The 24,346-nt window shown below is 39.9% G+C and overlaps 1 long non-coding RNA gene across 1 annotated transcript; it reads left to right on the top strand.

Annotated features, from left to right (window-relative positions):
- Positions 1-359: 359 nt before the first annotated feature.
- On the top strand, positions 360-24,346 carry LOC115005570 (uncharacterized). Its single transcript, XR_003831964.1, has 6 exons — positions 360-531; positions 12,062-12,210; positions 19,146-19,296; positions 21,927-22,052; positions 22,805-23,002; positions 23,659-24,346. It is a non-coding gene; the product is annotated as an uncharacterized LOC115005570 (long non-coding RNA).

The raw sequence follows: 24,346 nt of genomic DNA, 5'->3' as shown, positions 1-24,346 counted from the left end.
TGATGGTTTTCATACACTGTCACAGTTTCCTCAATGAGAAAGTAATAATGTATGAACTTATCCAGTGAACTAAAACAAGCTAATTAGTACATTTGTGAAAGAAGACTGATGATGAGGAGAGAGGACCGAGGAGTCGAGGAGGGACCCATGGTGTGACCCAAGTCTTTTATTAAGCACTCCCCTCTCTGGCAGTTAGGAATGTGATTGGCCTGAAGCCACATGACCATAAGCCCAACCCATCTGTATGTGTCTCATTGGCTGATATGTGAGTGGATGTATATGATTGGTGGTCTTCTATATTTTGAATTGTATACCTACCCAATGTCAATGTTATCTGTAATCAGTTTGTTTGATGACACTGATGAAGTCCACTTGCTGAAACGTGTTGGTCTGACAATAAAGTTGTTCAGCATAATATAAGTTTGGCGGAGTATTACCAAATGAGTGTGTGGAGACATGAATGAAGGACAACATGAGGCAAGAACTTTTACTAGCTGCACTGGAAAACATATTCAGACAAGCTACACAAAGGTGAGATTTATGCTTTACTGGAAATATTTTCAAAATAAGACAAACTTCTACAAGGAAAATTGTTTGGCACATATATCGTGGGGAAACTGTATTTTAGGCAAAACAGGACAAACAAAGTTTAAACTTCTAGCAGCAGTTTTGTGTTGCAAGTGCATGGCTTTTACATGGCAGACTCTTTAATATGTTACAGCAGGAAGGTCACAGCTGTAATTAATGACGCTAACGACGGCAGCTTTGATTGATGTTCACCAGTTTCAGGGCTCTGTTAATGTGTATGCTAGCTCACTAGCAATGTTTAACGACACACTACAATGGAATAGATCCATCGTTATTGTTAATGATGACACCAGAGAGAGCTGCTGGGTTTAAGTGGAGTGTGCTTTACAAGCTGTCTCTGTCTAAGAGGTCCAGAGTTACAGTAGAGGGGATTTTGTTTGGGCCTTGGGTCTTAAAAGGGTCTCAAATGTAAATCTGTAAATTGCTGCTATATTGCAACAGTACCTGTGGATTACAATCCAGATTTATCCGTTCTCTTTGTGTCTTATCTGTTTCCATCAGTTCTCATTAACCTCCTGTGTCATCCCCTCACATTTACACTGTAAAGTTTGGCAGAAATATCACAGAAAAAAAGCTTTCAAGTTATGAATGGTGATGTCATTTGCATTTATTCTAATTACTGAAATGTGGCTCTCATTGTCTGGGTACAAATACAATTTCAGTACATTACTGACAGTGTTTCTGGTGTATCAACATTTATTTTCCATCTGCAGTTTTCAATTAATGAGCGTTGACATCAGTAGCTGTTTCTGTTTCTGAACCTGCTGTTGTTCCAGACAATGAACACTGAGACAACAGTCATAACAAAATCCCACTGTTCTGCTTTAACTGGCTATCCATCATCTTCTCTCCTCATCTTCCTTGTTTATGAAGTGACACTGCAGCACTATAGAAAAGATGTGTCCCATAGCTCACAAATGCAATGATGCTAGCACATGACAGTGATGAACACACAGTGATGAACCCACATGAATTGAGAATACATCATAAGTCAAACTTATGTGTTTTCTTGTCGTCGTAGCTCCATGTCCTTATTTCATTAAAGTAAGAACAGTTTCTCTTTGAGAGAGAAAATCAAACAGGGAACAACTGCCCTTTGTCTTTTTCAGGGAAGTAAACAATGTCAGTGCACTGTCTCTGTCCATTGTGCTGACTAAGAGCCTGGATCAACCATCTATCTATAACTTAAGTTCAGTTCAACACATCTTTAGTCAACACTAAACACAGTGTTTCCTATCTGTGCAGTCCACAGTCAACTCTTTGAACTCCTTTACAAGCCAGGCTCCCTGCTATTCTTGATAACAATCTACCAACCAGCCATCTTCTCTCTCAACAGAAAGAAAGACACGGACGAGGATAATGAGGCCTTGACTCAGTTTCTGATGGACTAAATCAGTAGTTCTCCCTCTGTCAGTCCCTGCATAGATGTGTCCATTTCACATCACGGCTGCTGTCATAGTGTACTTTTGTTCCGTTCATCACTGTCTGCAGGATGATTAATCTCTTGGTCCACAGTCTTCATACTGTTATATAACATAAGTACTATGTGTGGACTGAACTGTGCAGTAAAATATTATTATTATTCTAATATTAAGACCAAGGTTTACAAGAAGAGAAACTATAAGCATGAAGAGTAACAGATGAGATGAGTACATGTATCGTCACAGCTGTGATTAATAACGTTAACGAGGTTCAGCAGTTCCCGGCTCTGTCAGTGTGTATGTTAGCTTCAACCCTCGTTAGTGTTATTGATGACACCTGTGCTTCTCCTGCTGTGACAAGTAAAAAGGTCTCTTTTAGAAGGAGTCTGCTGTACAAGCTGTCACTGCCGGAGACACAGGAGTGTTACAGCAGAAGGTATTTCAGGGTGCTTAATAGTGTTTTAAGAACCACATGTCCTTTCATTTGGAGCCTGAGATGTGTTCTTCACTGCGGTGTTTCAGCAACACTTGAGCTACTTTGTGGCAGACAAGCAGATCTGTAAATTGTGTTTTGGATTAAGTTCTGTTTGTGTGTCTGCAAAAAGTAAGTTTCTTTGTCTCACTATTGATTTCCACTTGTGTTGTTGGCCTGCTGTGGTGTCCCCACACTGTTAACACTGTACATTTCAGCAGAGATAAAAAGCTGTTTGAGATCTGTCAGTTCAGATTTTAATGGTGATGTTTGGAGAAGTTTCTTGTTTAGTGACACTGGAAGGTAGAAGTGTATGACATGATAATGCTCCCCTGACATTAGCAGTATATTTTAATTTAATTTGTCTGGGTTTGAATGGAATTTCAATCAATTTCTGACAGTGTTGCTGATTTAACATTGATAATTTCCCAAGTGCATCTTTAAATAATGAGCCTTCAGATCAGTGGCGGTTTTCTCAACCTGTTGTTGTTCCAGACGATGAACACTGGGACACGGATCACAACATAATCCAACTATTCTGCTTTAACTAGCTGTCAATCATCTTCTGTCCTCCTCTCCCTCATTTATGAAGTGACACTGCAGCTGTTGGTTTTCTCACAGCAGAGAAACCTCAGGCTGTAATGGAAAGGCAAACTCTACAGCCACATGTCCATCTGGTTCCTAGTCTGAGATGAATTTGTGTGAAAACATTTGGTGTTGAACCCAAATGTATGTAAACAAAGAACATCAGTCCACCTTCAGAGCATTATTTTCGGCTACAGATGAATTGCTGTTTGAATTGCTCTTTCATACAGCCACGGAGTGAATGGGTCCAATACACTTTTTTTTTTTTCTTTATGTGTGATCGAGTAGAACATTGCAAATTGGCATTTATTTCTGTACTCTTCCCCTTTTAAAATGCTCGCCAGAGCTTTTAGCAATGATGGTCGTTAGTTATTAACTTTGCAGAGGTTTGAAACTTTGAAACTTTGAGCTGCAGCAACTGCCGTCAAAGGTTTCATAGATTCATGAGGGACCCACATATGTTGAAGCAGCATGTCATTATGGCTATAAAGTGAATATACATTTATCCTGGACTTTGTTTTTCTCTCAATCTGTCTCTTGCATAAAGCATGTTGTTTTAATGAGGTAAACACTGTTGTTGTGCACTGTCTCTGTCCAGGGTGCTGACTGAGAGCCTGGATCAACATCTATCACCGTGTTTCAGTTCAGTAGCTTTGTTTCAGTTAAACAGATGACACAACATAATGAGGCCCTGGCACATTTGCAGACGACTAAATCCTTTACTACTCTAATAAATGCGCCTTTAGATTGCTTTTAGCTTTGAAAGGCACTTTATAAATACAATTTATTATTTTTAAACGTATTTGGAGTTTTTGTATTTAAGGAAAACTGTCACTTTGATGACGCTCAGGACGCTTCTTAGCAACATTTGGGTAATGTTTGTGTGATTCAAAAAGTGTATGCCAGTTGTGTAACTGAACATATAAAAGGTCAGCAGTTGGTCTGATAGGTCTTGATTAAGGTAGATCAGGATTCCTCCTGTAGTGGGCAGCTGGTCTGATATAGAACAACTGTGGACTCTTTCATTCAGTTCAGTCAGGTGGTGTGTGACACGCTGTGTGTACATGTCAGGATATAACTATACATTACTGTAAAAAGTTTTTCCTAATGGCAATTTTCCAGATCTTTGGGGCATTGTGATGATCTTTTCCATACAGAGTGACTTGTGGTTGCAGCTTAAAACAACAATGAAACAGCTGATCATCTAAAATATAAAACAATGTTCACGCTTTTCTCTCTTCTAGTTAAGACAACCAACCGTGTGTGTCTGTTTGTGTGTGTTATCATGTCAGCGGGACAACAAAGACACAACTTCCTACATTAGGTCCTCAGAACTGACAGTAAGAAAACATCTCATATTTCCGATACAGACCACATCGTTGTGCAGTAAAACATGTGTGTAGCATGAATTCAGTGTCCTTTGAGAAGCTATGAGTTTGATCGGAGTCTCTGTTCTGTCGTATCTCTTACATCATTCATATGTCAGAGCAGATGTTCCTTGTAGTCTAGTTGTTCCCTTTAGTCTGAGATGTCTTTCATGTTGGTTGGTTTCCTGCTGTGTGTTTGTGTCTGCAGTCTCTAGTCCAGCTCCCTGCCTGTTTCTGCTGCACAGTTCTGACACTCGGCAGTGGAACAGGCTCACTGTGGCCGTTTGGTTTCACTGTAGAGATGGATGGTCATTTGGACACATGCTGACTGTGTTAGTGGCTGTGAGACAGCAGTCTGTTCCTGAATGTACTGTTGGACTGAGAGGCAGCTAATGCATTTAGACATTAGACTGAGGTGCTACATGTCTGTGAGTGTTCCTTACAGACTACATGACATTTATAATATAAGTAATCCTCACTCTCTGCAGTACAATATGTGTCAGAGGGAATCCATCCTTTCCTTTTTACTGTTTTATGTTTCCAGTGAACAGGTAGATGAAGGGATTATTATTCAGTCCACAGCCACACATTGCTCCAGCAGCGTTGCATTGAGTGAAGCTTCTGTGTTTAAAATCGGTCAGGTTCCACTTCACACAAAACAATGTGCATGCTGGGAGCTTCTGCTGTGTGTTTACAAAAGACAACAATTCCAAACTCATTCATAGAGATTCAATTCATACTGAAGGATCAACATCTCAGTGAAGAAAGCATTGTTAGATGTTGCAAATGTAATTTAAAGGTAATGTTGTTGAATAGATTGTATGTGGGTAAAGTTGGTGTGATGACATCATAAATAATTTAAATGGAAAGAAATGATTTGGAGAAAGTCAAATAGAGGGATCGACCAATATGTGGTGCGCGTGTTCCTGCTTTTTCTAATGTGTCATGCAGAAACACTGTACTACTACATCTTTGCTTCTGGTGCTAGCCACAGTAGCGCTTCATTTAGTTATATACTTTCACATTCAATAATGGTTTGCTCGATTTTATAATTCAGTCAGTGGTTTGTGTTGTATGTTAGGACCTATAGGACACTGAATGGCAAAAGCGTCAACGGTAAAGGATATACAGTACATCAGCCAAATGACTCTTTTAGTCACATCTGTCCTTCTTCTGTGGTAGAAATTGGTAGATTGAATTAAAATTGTAGGCAAGAGTATAGCGACAATTTCAAATGCATACCAAATTGCATCCTAACAAAACCAAGCTCTAATAACCTTACATATGATAAGTAAATTGTACAGGATCTAAAGGATTTATTTTGCGCTAAGCCCAGTGACGGGTGATAAGACTGTGCACACGCATCAGTAAAGGATGTCGTTTAAAAGTGACGCTCGAGTGAACGAGGATATCCCGTTTCCCAACTGAGGATTCCTCTGTCGTCGCATCTCATCCTCACATCTCTCGCTCGCGTCTTACAAGGGGGGAGCTAAGACAGAGGAAGAGATGCACGTGAGGGAAACGAGGAGGTGAATTAAAGTTTGGAGCATAAACAGGAGAAGTGACTGTAAGGAGCAGAAAGTGTGCTTATTTAGTTTAGCATTCTTTGAAAACACTTTATTAAAAACATAAAAATAACCATGTCCTATATTTAAATACATTTCTTCAAAATATATAAGTAAAGAATATGATAAAAATATTTCAATACAAACAGATTTATTATCTAGAAATAAATATTTAAAAACTTAAGTGAGAAGACCTCATTCAGAATAACCGTTTGAAAGTTAAAGATCCACAATGTGTTCCTCTCACTGACAAAGTTACCTTTAACACCTCTCTGGCTGCACCGAATCACTTCTCTGCTCATTAAAATGGCTCTGAAATGTGATGTGGTGTCACTGTCTCTGAGCAGAGGTCAGAGAGACCTTGTACAGACTGTGATGAGCAGGGTTGCACAAGTATTGCATGTCTATGTAAAATGAATAAAGAGCAGTGTGTGTGAAGATTAAAGTCAAGCTCTGCAGTGAAACACTGTCAAATCAGGTCTGCCATGCAGGACAAGATGAGAGAAGTGAACAAAGAAGAAAATACAACTTTGAGAGACTGAATGACTTTGTGCTGAAGAGCAGGAAGAGATAACGTGGGAGGAGGACACAGAGAGAAAGGTGAGAGGGAATTTATAAAATCTACTGGTGACTTTACAGTCATGGAGGACAAAAAGACAGTTTAGGACTTATTATGAATACTGAGCAAGGCAAAGACGGTGCAGAGGAGAATACAGAGTTCAACTATAACAACCCACTGGCAGCTCAGCATGAACAACCAAGTTATCTTTAAATCCCAGAAAGAGACAAAACTCTATCTCTGTAAGAGACATCTCTCTTCTTCATCATAGCAGATTATTATTACAGAAACAAAGATGACATGTAGGGACATTATATGTGATACTAAACAAATGGGAACGACATGTGTTTGTCTTTAGCTACAACATCCTGAAGTTTGTGATGGCAGGAAGCAGGAAGCAGTGGGCATTACTGTATTTATGTCCTAAGTGGTTTCACTTGACGAGTACTTCAGGCTGGACATATGTTCCCAGTCTGCACTGATCACAACACAAACTAAATCCATCCTCATAACAAGGCGCTCTATTTAAATGACCTGTTACACTTGTTCCTCCTACACTGGCTTCTGCTACACTCTGCCTCCACCTCACCAGCCTCCGCCTGCTAGTTTTACCCTGTTGAGTCTGTGGTGGCTTTTAAAGCATTAACACAGGCTCAGCTCCGTGTACACCCACACAGGGATTTGTAATGTTGTCTGAGCTACAGTATATATTCAGCATGTTGGATCATCAGAGAAAAGAACAACTGTACCACTAAGTGTTGCAATAAATGGTTCATTGTGTAAAACAGTGTTTCTAAGTGGTACAGTACTCTTTTATATTTAAAACAATTACTCTAATTAACAATCTCAATGCAGGCTTCAAGCGTTTAGTGATAATGATGTCTGAAACAGGCATGCTAAATAAATAGTTCCTGACTAATACTGCTGGCCTAATGAAGGCCCATCTTCCATCCATGTATTCATTCCCATGGGTCATTTAGTAATGGCAATATCCAAATATGAAATATTATATTCTGCTTCATTTCCCCAAAGTCCCTTTTTTGTTCATCCAAACTTTAAAAAAACAAGTATTTCACATATTTTCTCTTTAAATAATGATGCATAGATCTATTGTAAATATACTTTGTATAGTAACCAGCTGTGTGAAGTCTACGGTAGGTGGACACTAAGACTCCTCTCCTCCATGACTTGCATTTGGCACAGCCTCTGAAAACACAATGAACATACTGTACAGTACTATCTGTGAATGTATGAATACACACATTGTATAGACAGGAACCTTTGAACACTGTTAGTTTGTTAAAGTCTTTAACATGTGACCACAGAGAGGTTAAGAGACGTGTCTCTGTATTCAAACATTTCATGTCATTACAAACTCGCTGATTGAAGCTTGTTCCACTTAAATGTGTGTCCTCCAAAAAGTTATCTTTGGAGGTTTTAGTGAATGTGAGAGGGCTTATTATAGACTGAAAGGATTGCAAAGACACTTCATTAATTTCAACCAGCAGGCAGCAGACAGTCATCAGAAGGCCTCTTCACCTCGCTGTGACAAAGAGATGCAGCCCAGTCCAGCCTCCACACAAGAACACATTACTGGAACACTGCTGGGACTCAAGTGGTTTCAGACAGCAACAAGATGAACTTGAACAAATTAAGCTTTCAAATTGCAACATGAATATTTCAAAGCTCAAATCACTGTTTAACATCAGTGCATAAACAGTGTGGAGGGAATATGCTAATATGTTTCATTTAGTAAAATATACTCACAGCTGAAAGGATAAATACATATGGACAGAGCCACACACACACACATCTCTCTCTCTCTCTGTCTCTGTCTGTCTCTCTCTCTCTCTCTCTCTCTCTGTCTCTGTGTCTGTCTCTCTCTCTCTCTCTCTCTCTCATTTATATATGAACAGAGGAAGAGACAAATAAAGTGAGAGCTGGGCCTTGAGACAAAGTTTGATGAATGTCTTGGATAGAATAATAATCTTCTATCCGTCTACATATTATCTCATATCTCTACGTAAATATGCTGTAGTGCATGACACCATACACACTCTCTGTCCTGTCACCATGTGTCTCTCCTCTCTTTGCTTCTACAGTACCTTCCTGGTGATTCAGAGAAAGAGGTGCTGCTGTTTTAATGATAAATCAAAGATTCATATAAAGTTTGAAGTTTTGGCTCAAGTTGAGAAATGTAAAGGTTCACCGTGCAAACATTCACAAGTTCAAAACACTTTGAAAATGAATTCTGCATGAAGGAAAGGAGACACTTCTTATCTCCCCTGTCTTTAGTGAGTAAGATATCATGTTCTTTCACACTTCCACTGATAACTAGAGTGTTGCCTGGTTGTCAAAACTCTACTCAGCTGAGCTTATCTCACACATGCACACCCTCTCACACATTACTACTACCACTCTGCAGAAAAGGAGATCTATTGCCTCTGCCAATATAATAAGAGCTCCATCAGCAGTGTGAGATACAAACAGCCCTGATGGGAGCTTTCAAACGTCCCCTGCCTGCATCCTCTATAATATGAAATTGATATAGAGAATGCTAAATGTGTGATGCAGAGCCAGAGCACTGAGATATAAAACAAAAGAGAACATATATCTGGACTGATTGATGGCTCACAGATGTCAAAGCATGACTTATGGAGCATACAACACACACTACAGTGATTGATCTGGGATCAGAGCAGAACTGGAGCAGCAATACTTTGCTGGGCTTCACTTTAACTTCAACTCACGTTCAACTTACTTCCATAGTCTGATGAGTTTCCAGCTCTTGAACCTCCACCTCACTGGGTCGAGATATGAGGTTAGACTGAGTCATTTGTCCTTTTATGTTGAGTAACGAACAGGTCTACGTCTCTGAGTGGATCGCTGGGTTGTCAGGTTAATATAAGAGATCAAGTCTGTGGAGATTGACATTGGAACAAAATCCTCTTTACTGTTAATACTTTTACTCTCACCATCACGATCAGGTATAAATAAATTCTCCCGCACTCCTACCTCGTGAGCTTTTAATTAATATGTTATTGTAAATATACAATGAAATGAGACTTTAGTCAGAGGATCAACAGAAAAAGCTGCAGATTACAGAAACACAAACCATTAAATCTCCACATTGCTTTTGTTATTCCACTTCTGTGTTTCTCACGCTACAACTGTCCATGAAACAACTATATTAAGGTTTTTATTTGCCTCCATTGTTGAGTCGACTTCTCAGTATCATGTGATTCCCTTAGGGACAGCTCAGTTTACTGGGATTTCCACTGCGTGTCTGTGTTTGTCTCTTAGTGTGCAGTTGTGTGCATACACATGAGTGAATATGTGGAGGGCAGTCAGGCTGATGAGAGGCTTTTAGCACAACAAGTACTGTTGACTCACTGTGTCACTGAGGCAGAACAACATCCACACGCTGCTGATGATCCCATTTATCAGTTTCCCTAAAGGACTGATCTCACAAGAAACACTTTCCATGTCTGAGTGTCACACATCTCTCACTCTCTGTCTCTCTCTCTTCTCTCACTCTCACTGCTGTCTGCTCTGTAAACCTCCTGCAGAGAATTGACTCCTGTACAGTGGGGAGGTTACTCACAGAGGTTACACACCTTGATCCAGCTGATGGGGCGGCATACTCATGTCGTGTGGAGACAATGGAGCATCTCCTCAAAAGCCTTTTGCTGAAAGGCTTGTTAAAAATGCTACACAGTAAATATACTTTCTGGTGAAGGTTTTCCCAGAAAGATGATTTTAATTTCAGACGGGCTTAGCTGGCCAAATGCCAGTAGCCACTGTAAATGTCAGTTTAAGGTGAGAAGTGCTTAATGACCTCTTACCAGCAGCTCCAGTATCAATCTTCTTAACCACCATAAGAACAACAGATCAGTGTGTTCTTCATCCACTCACCTCTCATTTCCTCCCCTGAACTGTTGCAGATGGAGTAAGAGTGTCAGCAGGATGATCAGCCTTGGACACTAAACTGCTTCAGTGGGAGGTTTGAATGAAACTTGACATTATACTAAATGCATGTGGAACAACTCGACTGGAAAATTAAACACATAATCGTAACCATTATAAAATAATGAAGAAAATGGTTTCTGTGAGGATGGTAATAAAAGTGGTTAAATCACTGAGCCCAAGGCTTCAGTGATGAATCTTTTCATAACATTGTTCAGTGTATTTTCCAATATATTAATACGGATGGATCAACAGCTTCAGTAATGCACAGGAAGTGAAGCTGTGCTGCTGGAAATAAATAAAGACAACTGTTGGAGTTCAGCTTTTTGCTCCAATAAGTTTCTCTAAGGTCAAAGGTCATTCTGCAGAACATCGTACAAAACTAAATAATGGAAGTATGCTGACTGGGCCAGCTGTTTTTAAGGTTACCACTGTGGAGGTAGTTACAGTTGAGACGTAAAACATTACAAGTCAGGCTTCTGGGACATTACAGATGTGGTAACTCCATATATTCAGAGCCCTTCAGATCACTTGACATCTTGTCTTGTTGTTCAAGGTAACAGAGACTTCAGAGCAGTCAATCTTTAATAAAGCTCTACGTGTTTTCATTTCACTACATTTCACCGTACAGTCAATGCAGGCTGAAGTCAACAGCTCAGCGGCCTCGAACAGAGCAAAGCTCTCAACATAAGAATGACTTTGTAAATAAAGGGATTACTGCAGCTAAAGCTGAATGCAGCCATGTCTAACGGTGGAAGTAACACAGCTTGAGATCAATGGAGCAAAAGCATCTTGTTATCCAGTGACATCACTGCAAATCCATGAAGGTACAACAGCTCTATGAAGAGGATGTGGCTGGATGAAACACATGATTTATAGGCAACATTCCAGCTGGATGGCTGACACAGAGGCAGCCAACGTTTTATTATTAACTACACACTATAATGAGGAAGTGACAGCACAGAGAGATGAGCTGCAAACAGCTGCCAGGTGGATGCTGATGGTGGTGGGAGGTGAGATGCTTCATCAGCCGAAACTGAGTAAGACTTAAACACACCATTATGAAACTAACACACCAGCTCCATCAGCAGTAACTTTATTCTATTAAAAATGAAACTACATTTATGCATTTCTTTTTAAAATGCAGCTGTAATGGAGAAGCCAACATAACATCTGAGCTTTAACTAGAGGGAAGTGACATCATGAGATTTGTCAAACCAAACCAAACCCAGTCCGGCCCTGCTGATCCTCAAGCATTGTAATCACATTACTCATGCTGTGTAAAGAAAGTGTGATTAAAGGGTTAATTAAAAACAGTTGTATCTGTGTGAGAATGTAATAAACAAAGGTTCAGCCAAACAGCTTTTACAGTGACTGTTGAGGTTTGTCTTACACACTAAATCATTGTAATTAAATGTATTCGTCATGAAGACACTCCCTTGACTGCACAAAGTGAAACAGTGTATTAATATAATGCAAAAACAACAGAGCATGACGAATACAGACGGGAGGTAAAAACATGCTATTTTGTATTCCAGAGACTTCAGCACCGGGATGCAAACTGAACATTCATCAGACTACATTAGGAAGTGGCTGGAGGGAAACCATGGCCAAAAAGGAGAAAACAAGCAGACAACCAAACAAGTAGAAGAAGAAACGATGAGATGATCATACGAAAGACACAAAGGTACAAATAGTTTCCAGTCCGACAAAGAAATAGCATGTTGGACAGGAAGGTGATTAAAGGATTTTCTGTTCTTTTTTCTCTTCCTATACGTTATATATTAAAGTTGGTTTCACAGGATCAGCCATTTCAGTGTTAGCCTAGTACTTTGCATGTTGGTGAACTTCTTCTGGAGAAAGTGAACAAGATTCTTATTTATTCTTTGTTATAAATTAGAGCGCTGCAGCTTCACAGTCTGGTACTAACCACATGAGCTGCTGCTTGATGATGTTCATTGGTCCTTGATGTTTTCAGATACTGTGAGAAACCGTCAGAGGAGAACTGCTCACAAGCCTGACATTAAGTTAGTAAAGAAAAAGTTAAATGAGAGATTTCAGATAAAAATGGACACTAATAAGATTTAATATGTCGTCGGGTACAGATATTGTTTCATTAATTTATTACATTGAAGCTGTCAGATGTGATGCTGCACACTCTTCCTAATGGGGCATGAACCTAATATAGTCAGAGATATTTAAATATATATTTTGATAATTTATGCCTTTGTATGAATTAACACCAGGGTACTGGTCAAAACGTGTGACCAATACAAAGATGTTAAACAGTGTTGAGCTCATACTCATGATAGCGGTCGGGCCAAAGATTAAACATATTGCATCTTCTTCACACCTGGATGGCTCTTTGGATGATTCAAGGGGCACTTGGGCCATAAACATGATCAGACTGATAAACACACAGTATGTAGCCTGCACTTAATGACAAACCTTTCAAATGTCACTTTAAACCCTGGATGGAAATCATCTCACACATGTCACTGCTTAGCCAAGAAAAGTTATCAAAGCTTTGACTGACGTGATGCATAAGAATCACATTGAGAAATATGAAACGTCTGACAGAAAAACACCCGCATTGCACATATGATGGGAAACAAGGTGCAACAATAGACACAAACACTCAAACACAGTGAACAGACTCAGACAGATGCTATGAACCTGCCACTTGTTACTACTGAGTCCAATCTGACTGCCAAGAGTCCAGCGGAGGACATGAGCACCGAGTCCAGCCAGGACTGAGACTACATGAGGCTCAGTTCTCCTCCACTGACCGAGCTCTCTGCTTTCTACACTCATTTAGAAAAGTTAATCATCTGTATCACCAGATGTTTCTTATTCTGGAGAGAGACAAAGTGTGACAGGATGTTACAGCAGCACACACACTGATGAGAGACAAAAACATAATGTAAATGTTATTCATCTCCTCAGCTGGATATTTACCAAAGAGTCTTGTTTGAGGGGTCACAGCAGAGTTCCCCTTAATAAATCACCCTGTGATCACAAACACACACCACTGTAACACTTGACGACAACAAACTGCTGTACAGTAACATAACGTGTTCTCTGATCTACTGACACTGTTGTTGTTGGTGCACAGCTGAAACAAATCCCTCTGTATCCATCCTTGTTGTTCACCACCAACTTGTTGTTCAGTTCACAATCTAATATAAGCTAATTGACAATATTAGAGTCATAACCAAGCATGCAATTGGGTGGTCAGCCTTTTGATTAGAAGACTTATCTGATTACCCACAATCCCCTGGTTTCATCTGGGAAGCAATTATCTGATCACTGATCTGTGACCATCACATAAAGTAGAGTAAGAGGATGTGAACAGAAAGTAGTGATTGTAATGTCTGAACACAGCGACAGAGGACTGAGATAACTCAGAGTTTAAACAGGATGAACTCTTCTCCACAAACACACTACAGGTGGACTCTCACTGGGGTTACACTTCTGTTTTTAACATGTACAAGTATGTGTGAGAGAGTGATACTGTTTGGCACTCTGTGTGTCGCGGTGATGGACAGCATCCATCTGAGATAAGACAGCACCAGTGGATGAAGGAGGCTAATGAAGACTTCTATTCAGTGACACAGTTCAGTTTTCAGACAGTTCTCCCTTCCTCTCTGACAGACAGCCCAACTTCATCATTTCCTCCACAGTGTTCTGTCCTCTTCTATCCACAGTCCTCTCCATTAACCAAGTCTATTATCAGCTTTCTGTTCTAGCTCTTATGATATACTGGCTGATAGCTAACTGTCCCCCAGAGAGACTGGACTGAGAGCTGGGTGTGTCACATCTTAATCTTACCCCACTTCTCTGTCTGGGACTCAGTGATAGAGAACAGTAGAGATCTATTTATATCAAAGAGGATGGAGTTTATGCATTTGTCTATAGCTGTGCTTTAATTCTTCCTCTCCATGTTTAGTCTTTGCCTCCCCAACGTCTTTCTTTTCACCTCATTACATGTGAGACAGACCTTAATGCTGTACACTCATCTACTATGCACCGTAAGATCCTAAAACTTGAACACTTTGTTTTAACTCTTAACCCAGGGGTCCAATGGAACAAGTGTCATTAACATGTAAAACTCATGAATATTATAAACAAAGACTAAAGTTATAGTATATTTACACACCCAGGTGTGAAATGAGCAACCAATCCTTCATTCCTTCATGTAAACACTAATAAAATATTTCATTAAAACAAAATGCCTTTCATAAATATACGAGTTCATAACCACATACGTGTACACACCTGCACACAGACACATGAGTGACAGTGTGAAGACATTATGATGAGAGCTCTGTGTTACACACACTCCCTCTCACTGTCTCTGCTATGAGGTATCTGAAGTGTGAGAGGTTACACATGAACACAATGTGAATAAACTTCATTTATCTTCACTCCACCAGAATTCCATCAGCAGTCATGACACGGTGCTGTATCAGAGTGTGAGATGTGTGTTCTCAATACGATTACCTGGCTGATTTACAGATAAATACATTAGAGAGAAGAGATGATTCATTGTATATACTGTATGTTATAAACTACTTCTGCTGGAGTAGAGCTGGAACCCAGTTCAAATAGTCCCAACATGAGTATAAACCTGCACTGATGTGCTGGTTTGCAAAGCCAATGTTGGCCCAATGTTGCAAACTGCAAATGTTATACACTTTTATCTTTTCAGAGTTGACATGAAGTTGTTGATCAGTTGTTCTGATGCTGAGCGAAGGGGAAACGTGTGGTGTCATGTAAAACCCAGATTGTACTGGTGATGTTAATTATAAGATGGAAGAGAGATTTTAAAAGCTGTCTCTTCAGCAACATGTGTATTTTCTCTGATGTTAGTTCCACAGTTCAGTAAATACTGATGATTGCTGCTTGGTTTGGCAGGTTTGCATACTGTATGTGCATTTCAATGATCTGCAGTTAAATATGGAATGGCTCGGGAGACATTTATTTTTCCTGAATATGTAATATCATAGAGAAGTCTGACGCTGTTTGTAATGTAACAGCATCCAGTTCTTGGGTGTAGTTTTCAAATGAATGAACCATCACACTAGTGGCTGTTCATCTTAATCTGTTGTTGCTGCAGACAGTTAAACACTGAGAGCAACAGTCCAGAGCAAATCACACTGTTCTCCTTTAACTGCCAATCAATCATCGCTCCCTTCTCCGCCTCATCTGTGAATAGAGATCACTGCTGCTGGCTGTCCGTTCACAGCAAAGCAACATCATGTTTTATACAGGACAGTTATTAGTCACATGACTACAAGAAATCATCTGGAAAACATAAACATTGGTCATTTTAGCAATAAAAGCAGTCACAGAGTAGATACAGGACTAGCAGTAAGTAGTAGTAGTAAATACATTTACATTACAGTTCATTACACTTCTTTTAGCTGATGCTTTTGTCCAAAGCGACTTACAATAAGTAAACAATCATGAAGCTACAACTCCGGACAGAAAGCATCTTCCAAGAACATTAGCAGAAGTGCAGTACAATTTTCCTAAATGTCCCTATCTATCTATCTTAAGGTGCATCTATCCATCTCTATCAATAGCTTCAAATAAGCCAAACCGATGTAAGTGCAACATACAGAAATGATAGAATATAAATTCAACCATTAACAAATAAACCAACCAATGTAGTGCTACATACAGAAGAAATACGTTTTTTGTTTTTGTCTTTCTTTGTTTTTTTGGCTGAGGTGCAGTCGAAACAGATGAGTTTTCAGTCTGCGACGGAAGGTGTGCAGACTGTCTGCTCACCTAAAATTAATGGGGAGCTCGTTCCACCATTTTGGAGCCAGGATAACAAACAGGCAGGTTTTATTTGAGAGGTATCTGGGTCCCAATCGCAGTGAGGGAGTAGTGAGTCCATTGGCCGATGCACCTAAACCATGAAATGATCTGAACATCACTGTGACAAATCAAACTGTGTTCATCTGTTGTCTCAGTGGAGCATCAGCTCTTGACACGTGTAGGGCCTGGTGTTGTTGGTCACAGATGTTAAAGAAACATACAGCTCAGACTTTGGTGTGTGTGTGGGTGTGTGTGTGTGTGTGTGTGTACACAAACAAAAGCCATTCCTAACTGATCTAATAACAAGTGGTGTAAAACACATACAGAGGTGGCAACAACCTGCTAACTAATGTTTCTAACAAAGAAGTCTCTACGTGGATGAAAATGTACAGGGTACCCCAACTTACCTAAATCCACACACACACACACACACACACACACACACACAGTAATTGCCAGAACCACGTTTTGTTTCTGTGGGAATTTCCCTGAGCTTAACAGATGACTGCATCAGAGTATTAGCTAGTAGCCTCACTAATTACAATTATTTAAATCACTGAAATTACTATTTGTGCTTTTCCCAAGATAAGACATTCATCCAAAATGTTCTCTTTAATTAATACATAAATTAATGTCTACAAAATGTGCCAAGCTTGCAAAACAGGCAGCAAATGGCAGCCAGGGACGTGTGAGGGATATAGATGAGCATAAAGAAAGAAGAAGAAACACAACACCTCCCTTCATCACACAACACATAGCAGTTACAATAACACAGGGAAAATAATGTTGTTTATCCAACTGTTGAATTAAACATCAAGGAACAGATTCACTGATTTAGACCTGTGATCATTTGTTACCATTCAGGCTTTAGAATATTGTATCTGAGTGAGTTCCACATGTGAACCAGATGTGTGTAAAATAAACAAGAGAGCTAAATGTTGAAAATGCTACCAAATATCACACGCAATGGAGTCGAGTACATTTCTTGTATATTTAATGGGAAACAATATAACAAGGACAACCACTCACATAGCAGCCATCATTATCTAAACAGCTTGTAAAAACCAGACAAGAAAAGGGCAATATAAATAAAAGTAATCGTTACTATGAATGGTTATTTTCATTCTGTGTGTCTACATTTTGGATATGTTATGACATCCAGAGGCCTGGTCCTCCCTGGTGCAATAGAAGTGTAAATGCTCAATGAGCAGCTTTAAATGCATGTAATCCTGCAGAGCCCTGGAGTGGCAGCATTAGAGAGGGAGATCACTGATAACAGACCCCTGAAGGAAAAGTCTGCATATGAAACTGACTGCACTGCAACAACAGCCTTTATAGACACTTAATGTATAACCAACACACACACAAGAAGCAGAATACATAGAGAGCTCCACAAAGGTCCAGAGCTGTCTCACTTTCTTCTCCTCTCTCTCTCTGTATGAGTCTTGGTGATAAACTTTGCCCTTGCTCTCCGTAAGAATGAATGTTTAACAGACACCATCATAACGTTTCATCTATTTTATATTCAGTCAGAGAACACTGACTCTTCTTTCTCTTGACATTTCTATCATTATATCCTGATTAATGTGAGCTGTGAAACCTGAGCTGTGAATCATCAGAGAACCATAGTTACGCATTTAACCTTTTGTTTGGCTGTAGTCATATCATACTTGCTGATATATATATATCATCTTCATGCTGAAAGTGAGTGTTGGAATGCATTTCCTGTGTTACCATGGTGCTGTCATGAGAAGAGAGACTAAGGTCCTCTCATCCTCACTACATGTTCAGCTCTTCCTGGTACCTGGTACAAACAAAAGAACTTCTCTTCCCTTGGCTTTGAACAATCTGTGTGGAAATTGATTTGGTTTTACTCTGTGTGCCATGAACATGGGCTCACAGAAAATGTTTTGCTTCTATGTATTTGATTGGTGGATGATGTTGTGCTCTAATCTCCACTGGACACCAGCTCATACAGCAGCTTCTATGTTTGTCTTCTGATGCTGAGGGAAAACACTGCAGCTTGTTGTGTGGTAACGTTTCACATGTCAACAAAAACTTTCAAACTCCATGAAGTATTTGTTAAAACATAACTGTAAGTACACAAGACTGTCAGCGGATCAGATGGGGAGAGGTGGGAAGTGTGTCACCATGACAACTCAAAATGATCACAGAACATTTTTACTCTTTCATATTATTCCTTTTTATATCCAAAGCGTCTCCTTCATCAGCTCCAGAAAGGTCCAACAATAACTCTGGCACATTGTTCCTCCTCTGCTTGTTGGCATTCTTCACCTTACCGCTCTCCACCATCCCTTCCCCCAAATGATATGTTGTTGTTACAAAATCACATCATTCAAATGCCTTCATAAATATGTATGATGAGGTATGAGGGAGGCCAGTCGAACATTTCTGTTTCCACCTTTCTGATGTTGTAATTATACACCCACATGACTGAATGTGAGATTGTAAATTAATTCTTTGAGTGACGTACACCCACATCAATCAACCAAATAACCCGACAAACCCACCACCCATTTTAAATATTAATAATTGTGCAAGCAAATTGTTGAGAAACACCTGATATCATAATCCAAAGAAAGATTAACATTCTTCACATTAGTTATTATATCTAAACACACATTGAGTTTCCTCCATTTGCTTCTCATAAATACTTCAGTTGAGATATTTATTGCCACTTATATTAAATAAATGTTTTGCTTAAAGTAATTTTGTCTCTAAAGCTAATTTAGCACTTGTTGTTGTTTGTGTCATGTTTGTGTTGTTGGACAGTCAGTCATGCTCACCTGTCCAGCAGGCTTCTTGCTGCTCTGCACACCTGTTCCCAATCATCTCATCAGCCTGTGACCTGTTCCCGTGCCGGCCTCCCCAGCTGCACCTCATCAGCTAACGAGTCTCCCAGCACTCAGCTGCTCCTTCAGCAGTTTGTCACATTGTTTCAGTTTCCTGTCATTTCTGTACTTTACCTGTTTTCACACTTTACTCTGCTGCTTCACACATTTTTATTCCCTGATTTTTTGAACATCAAACATTCATAGAAAGCTATGAAACATCCATAACTGGAACATAAACAGCTATGAGGGATTGACAACAGTTGTACATTGTTTTGTGAAGCATAATTAAACATTACAATCATTTTATTACCGCTAACAGCAATCTTAGAGGACTGAATAATGATAATAATCATGCTTGAGAGAAACATTTCTTCTGCATGAAATCTTCATTAATCTCGTCACAGATGAGCAGGCAGAGCTGTCACTATGTTAGTACGAGGAGTGGGTGTGTTGCTGGGATCTTACTGGATCACTGCTCACTTCCTACTCACAGTTTCCATCACTCAGACACTCACAGCATGTGCTGCTCTCACTGTTTCCCTTCTTTAGCAGAAATGCAGCATGACATTAGTGGAAGTGGAGCCACTGCATCCGTCCGTTGGCCAGAATAAACCTTCTGAAAGGTTTGAAGAGGGAGACACTCTACTTAGTGAGGGGACTCCACTAATGTATACAGACACACACTGGTGTACTGATTCACAGATCAGTGTGTTGCTCTGTTTGTGTCTCAGTGTGGACAGAAGAATCTCAGCAGAATGATCACCAGAGGCAAACACATGCAGGAGGTTTGGCTGTTTTCTTCAGTTTGAATTTCATTAAATATGTATAAACCTTAGACAATAAACCATGCCATAAACCCTGAGAGTGAGGGTTTAGGTTCCTTTAGGATCTGAATGGAGACAACGTGTTCCTGAACACCTGTAGTATGTAAACACACATTATTATAACACAAACGTACAATAAATAAAGTGATGAGGATACTGTAGATGTTGAGGCAATATCTCTTATATCAGTCATATCAAAATGTGAAGTAAATATTAAGAGAACAGATCTGACCGGACGGTTGTTATTGATCCAACATCCAACCTGTGTTCAAATCTCAAAGGAGATGCCTCTCAGTAAATCATTGCTCCTCTAATAACCTCTGAAGCGTTGTGTTCTACTTCTAGGCAGGATGCCAGAGTGTATCAGAGCAACATGGGTAGTTCCCTCTCAGTCAGAGAGCTGTGACACAACTCCCAGCCAGTCTATCTCACATGGCACAGTCACATCCACTGTGCCAGGTTGTCATTTGAAAGCTTTTTTATCGTGCCCTCTCCACTCTTGTATTTTACCTTTAGGACAGATTATTGCTCTTGGCAGCCTCATTGTTCCCAGCGAGGTCTTTACTAAGCCAGAAGATATTCATTTCACCTCTTACTGTGCACATCCTTTAGCACCCAGAGAGACCATGTGTTGTGTTTGTGAATCTAACAACATGTTTGCTGTTCAAAGATCACAACATCTTCACAAGTCTAATGTAAGCAGACACATACGTGTATCACAACTGCAACTTCCAGGGAGCTGTTTGCATGTGGCTATCTTTATACATTTATTGAATATTACATCTATTACCAACCATGTTGCCAATGAACAACAAGCAGCTCCATAAATAACTCCTCCACTGTGACTGAAGACTTGTTCCAGCTCATCTAAGAACAAACCCATTTCATGCCAAGAGAGCGGAGCCAGAATCAGCAACAATAAATCATTCATAAAATTTAAGTTATTTTGTGGAATTCAAGAGCTTTGTATTAAAGTGAGTCTACCCTTCAGCCGCAGCAGTCTGTCCTCTAAGTTCTGACTTAATATATTTCCCTTTTCTCAAAGTATTTAATAGCAGAGAGGTCGAGCTGTTTCAAGTACCAGGTTATTATGCATTCAGCTGTCAATCACAGTCAGGTGGTTTAGTTGAAGGTCTGAATTAGACCTGACAATATGAAGGTGTGAAGGTAAGAAGGCACAGAGGAAACCCTCCACTGCTGGAAGTAGTCCTTATTATAAACATGTACACATAATGATATATTGTGGTGGTATATTATAGTCATAGTGTTTCTAAAGTTGCTCTACATGGTTTTTCACAGAAGCATCAAAGAAAGAGGTCAATGACCTCTACAAGTGCCTGACATGCCTGTTCCAGAGTCATGGAGGGAAAGTCTGTTGCATTCCTCCAATTAAAGCCGGATCTATTTTAGATCAGAAACATCCTCTGTTTCCTCAGATGATAAACTCCCACCAGCCTGATGGCTTTCTTCTTCAGACCAGAAATCACAGAACAGGAGGAGCCAAATATAATATCAATATCAGAACTAATAACAGTGTATTTATCTGCTAAACTTTGCTCTTCACTGTTAGTCTCCTGGAAAGGAGAGAGTCTTAACTGACACTAATGACTTTGCATTTATCCATACACACAATGTACTACACTATAATACTCTGTTAAATATATTCATAGACATGAGGAACATTTTCTGTAGGCAGAGCTTTCTGAGGGTTTTCTCTGTGTTCTCATTAATATATGTTAAGGTCTGCAGTAGAGCTCTGAATAGTTAGAGACGTTAAAGCTACAATACAAACTGGGATATATTACAGGATTGTGAGTTTCAGAAAGTTATACAAGTTTCAGAACCCAATCTGCTGCAGCATACAACTTTATCTACGATGGTGCTTTCTCCATCAGACACACAGAAACTGTTCCAGCTGACAGCGTGGAGGGAGCTGTGGACCTGGTGAACTGTGACAGAGAACTGAACTGACCCTCGTCTTTCAGAAACACAACAGCTCCATTATGCTAAAGCTACATCAGGTTGTTGTTGTCGTCCACACCTCCCTTCTTTACTTATCCTCATGTTCAAGTGTAGGACAGTTGTATTTGAGATTCCATCTTTAGTTAAAACAGGAAAATGACTGAGACTAAATGAGGATGTTTTCACTGAAATGAAGTTAGTCCCATATGCCTGAGAGCAGCAACGCCTGGCAATAGATGAAACATAATCTCACCTGTTGGAAGAATTTGCATCTCTGATATCAATAATGGAGGATTTTAGGAGCTCAGTGGGAGGATACATAGGCCAGAGAAAAGCATGTAGTGCATCCAAATTCCATCAGGATGGTTAATTCCAGAAGTTAGTTTGGATTTCAACTGATCACCTCTGTGTTTTCTTTATTTAAAATAGACCTACATGTTGTTCACTGCACTTGAAAACCCTCAGCATTGTTTTTAAAACTGACAACTCTGACGAGAAGTGTGAGTTTGAACACAGAGGCACAGTAACATGAGCGTCAAACATCAGAGGAATTAAGTAATGGGATTTAGAAACCAAAGCAAACTCAGTCCAGGACCAGCTGAGCCCCCAGCACTTTAATCACATAAGCTCTTTATTGTAAGGACAATGATTCCATGAGGACAATAATAAGCACTAATTAGATTGTCTAGTGTAATCCATGGAATGAACATTAGCTTACTTTGCCTCCTGACTTACAAATATAAATGAAGACATGATCCTACTTGAGTAATTTGCTGAAACTATTTTCCCTTTCCCTTTGACTAATACACAGCTGTTCCACCACAAAGCTTCACCGCCACTGGAGAGGTCGTCATTATGTACAGAAGCTCCGGGAGGTCTGTGTTGTATAAAGAGAGGGGAGAAGTGTGAGTCTCTGGGTATTAACCCATTATTAATGGTGACTGGTGCCTGGCAGCACGACGCAGCACGACTGATTCTGAGAGAGAGAGGCATCTGTCAGACAACACAGGTAAATGATTAAAGGTGTGTAACTTCTTCTCTCTTGTTCAGACTCTCCATCTCTCTCTCTGTCCATCACCTCTTCTCTGTCTAAATGAGCCTCTCTGAAGCTAAACTGCCTTTACAACCTTGTTAAGATGGAAACGTATTGACTTCCAAACTGAATCAGCATCATTTAAGATGCATTGTGTTACTGACGGAGGTTTTAGTCCAACTGTTTAAAATAAATGAATGTGAACGGTTTTAAGAAACTATCACCATTTTATTTGGATTGCTCACTGCTCGCTCCAGGCAGTTGTTCTTGAAGATATGTGTCACATGTTTACTACATACAGTTGTGTACATTACTTGGTGTCTTTTCTCCACACTGTTACATACTGTATGTGACTGGTGAGAGTTTGATGAGCTTTGCTCTCATGTGTTCACCCAAGAGGCATTACAGATGTATACTGGTGGTCAACTGTGTATTGAGCGTTCACGCTGTGAGCCCTCTACAATCAACACTGTGAGAAGTGTTAAGGTGTTCAACCAGATGCTGATACAACACAAGTGGAACGCAGCACCAGTCGGTTGGATGGGATGGGATCTGTGACTGCAGCAGGAAACCCATGTTAGAGATCATCACTACTCGCTCTGCATGTTATTTCATTTCCACTCTCCCCACAGAATGGAGGAAATGTCAGAAGATGAGCTCTGTAATCAGGCATCCCATCCTGATGCATGTCATATATGTATTGGACAGACAGATGGAGCGCAGAACCACTTCCTGTCCCGTCCTTCCTGACAGCAGTAAGATTATTTTCAAATGGAGCTTTAAGGATTTAGATCTTATTTGGATGTCACAGTAACAGACAGCCAGTGAAGTTGCTGGAAATCTGTCAATTTACCAACAGATGAGAAAGATGACAGCCACAGAATGGACTCTCAAGGTGCAAGAAATCCATCTGTCCATCCAGACATCCTCATATCCAGTACATTTTATTACTGTAATTTCAAATGCATGAGAAAAAAGTCAAGAAACCACGTTCAGCCATCTGATGAGCCACATCAAGTGTCTCCAAACGCATTTGCAGTCTCTGCAATACCATAGGCCTGTACTATTCCAAAACAACACACCAGGAAACATGGACTAACACAGTTTAAATCCATCTCAGAATGAAGATTCAGTTCTGGCCCAAAGGGGGTACCTACAGCATCAAGTGTAGGAGATGGGCTCTGTACAATGACTTCAACCTTTCATCACTGTCTAATTAGAGAGCATTCAGTGGACCTCTAATCTCATTCTAAAGCCTCTTTCTTATTGGACTGCATTAAGAAGTAGATGTGACGGTGGCTGGTGAGAAACAGCTAACCT

This window comes from Cottoperca gobio, unplaced genomic scaffold, assembly GCF_900634415.1.
Source record: "Cottoperca gobio unplaced genomic scaffold, fCotGob3.1 fCotGob3_321arrow_ctg1, whole genome shotgun sequence".
Classification (NCBI taxonomy): Eukaryota; Metazoa; Chordata; class Actinopteri; order Perciformes; family Bovichtidae; genus Cottoperca; species Cottoperca gobio.
The sequence above is the reverse complement of the archived record's forward strand: the minus strand, read 5'-3'. Positions and strand labels throughout refer to the sequence as shown.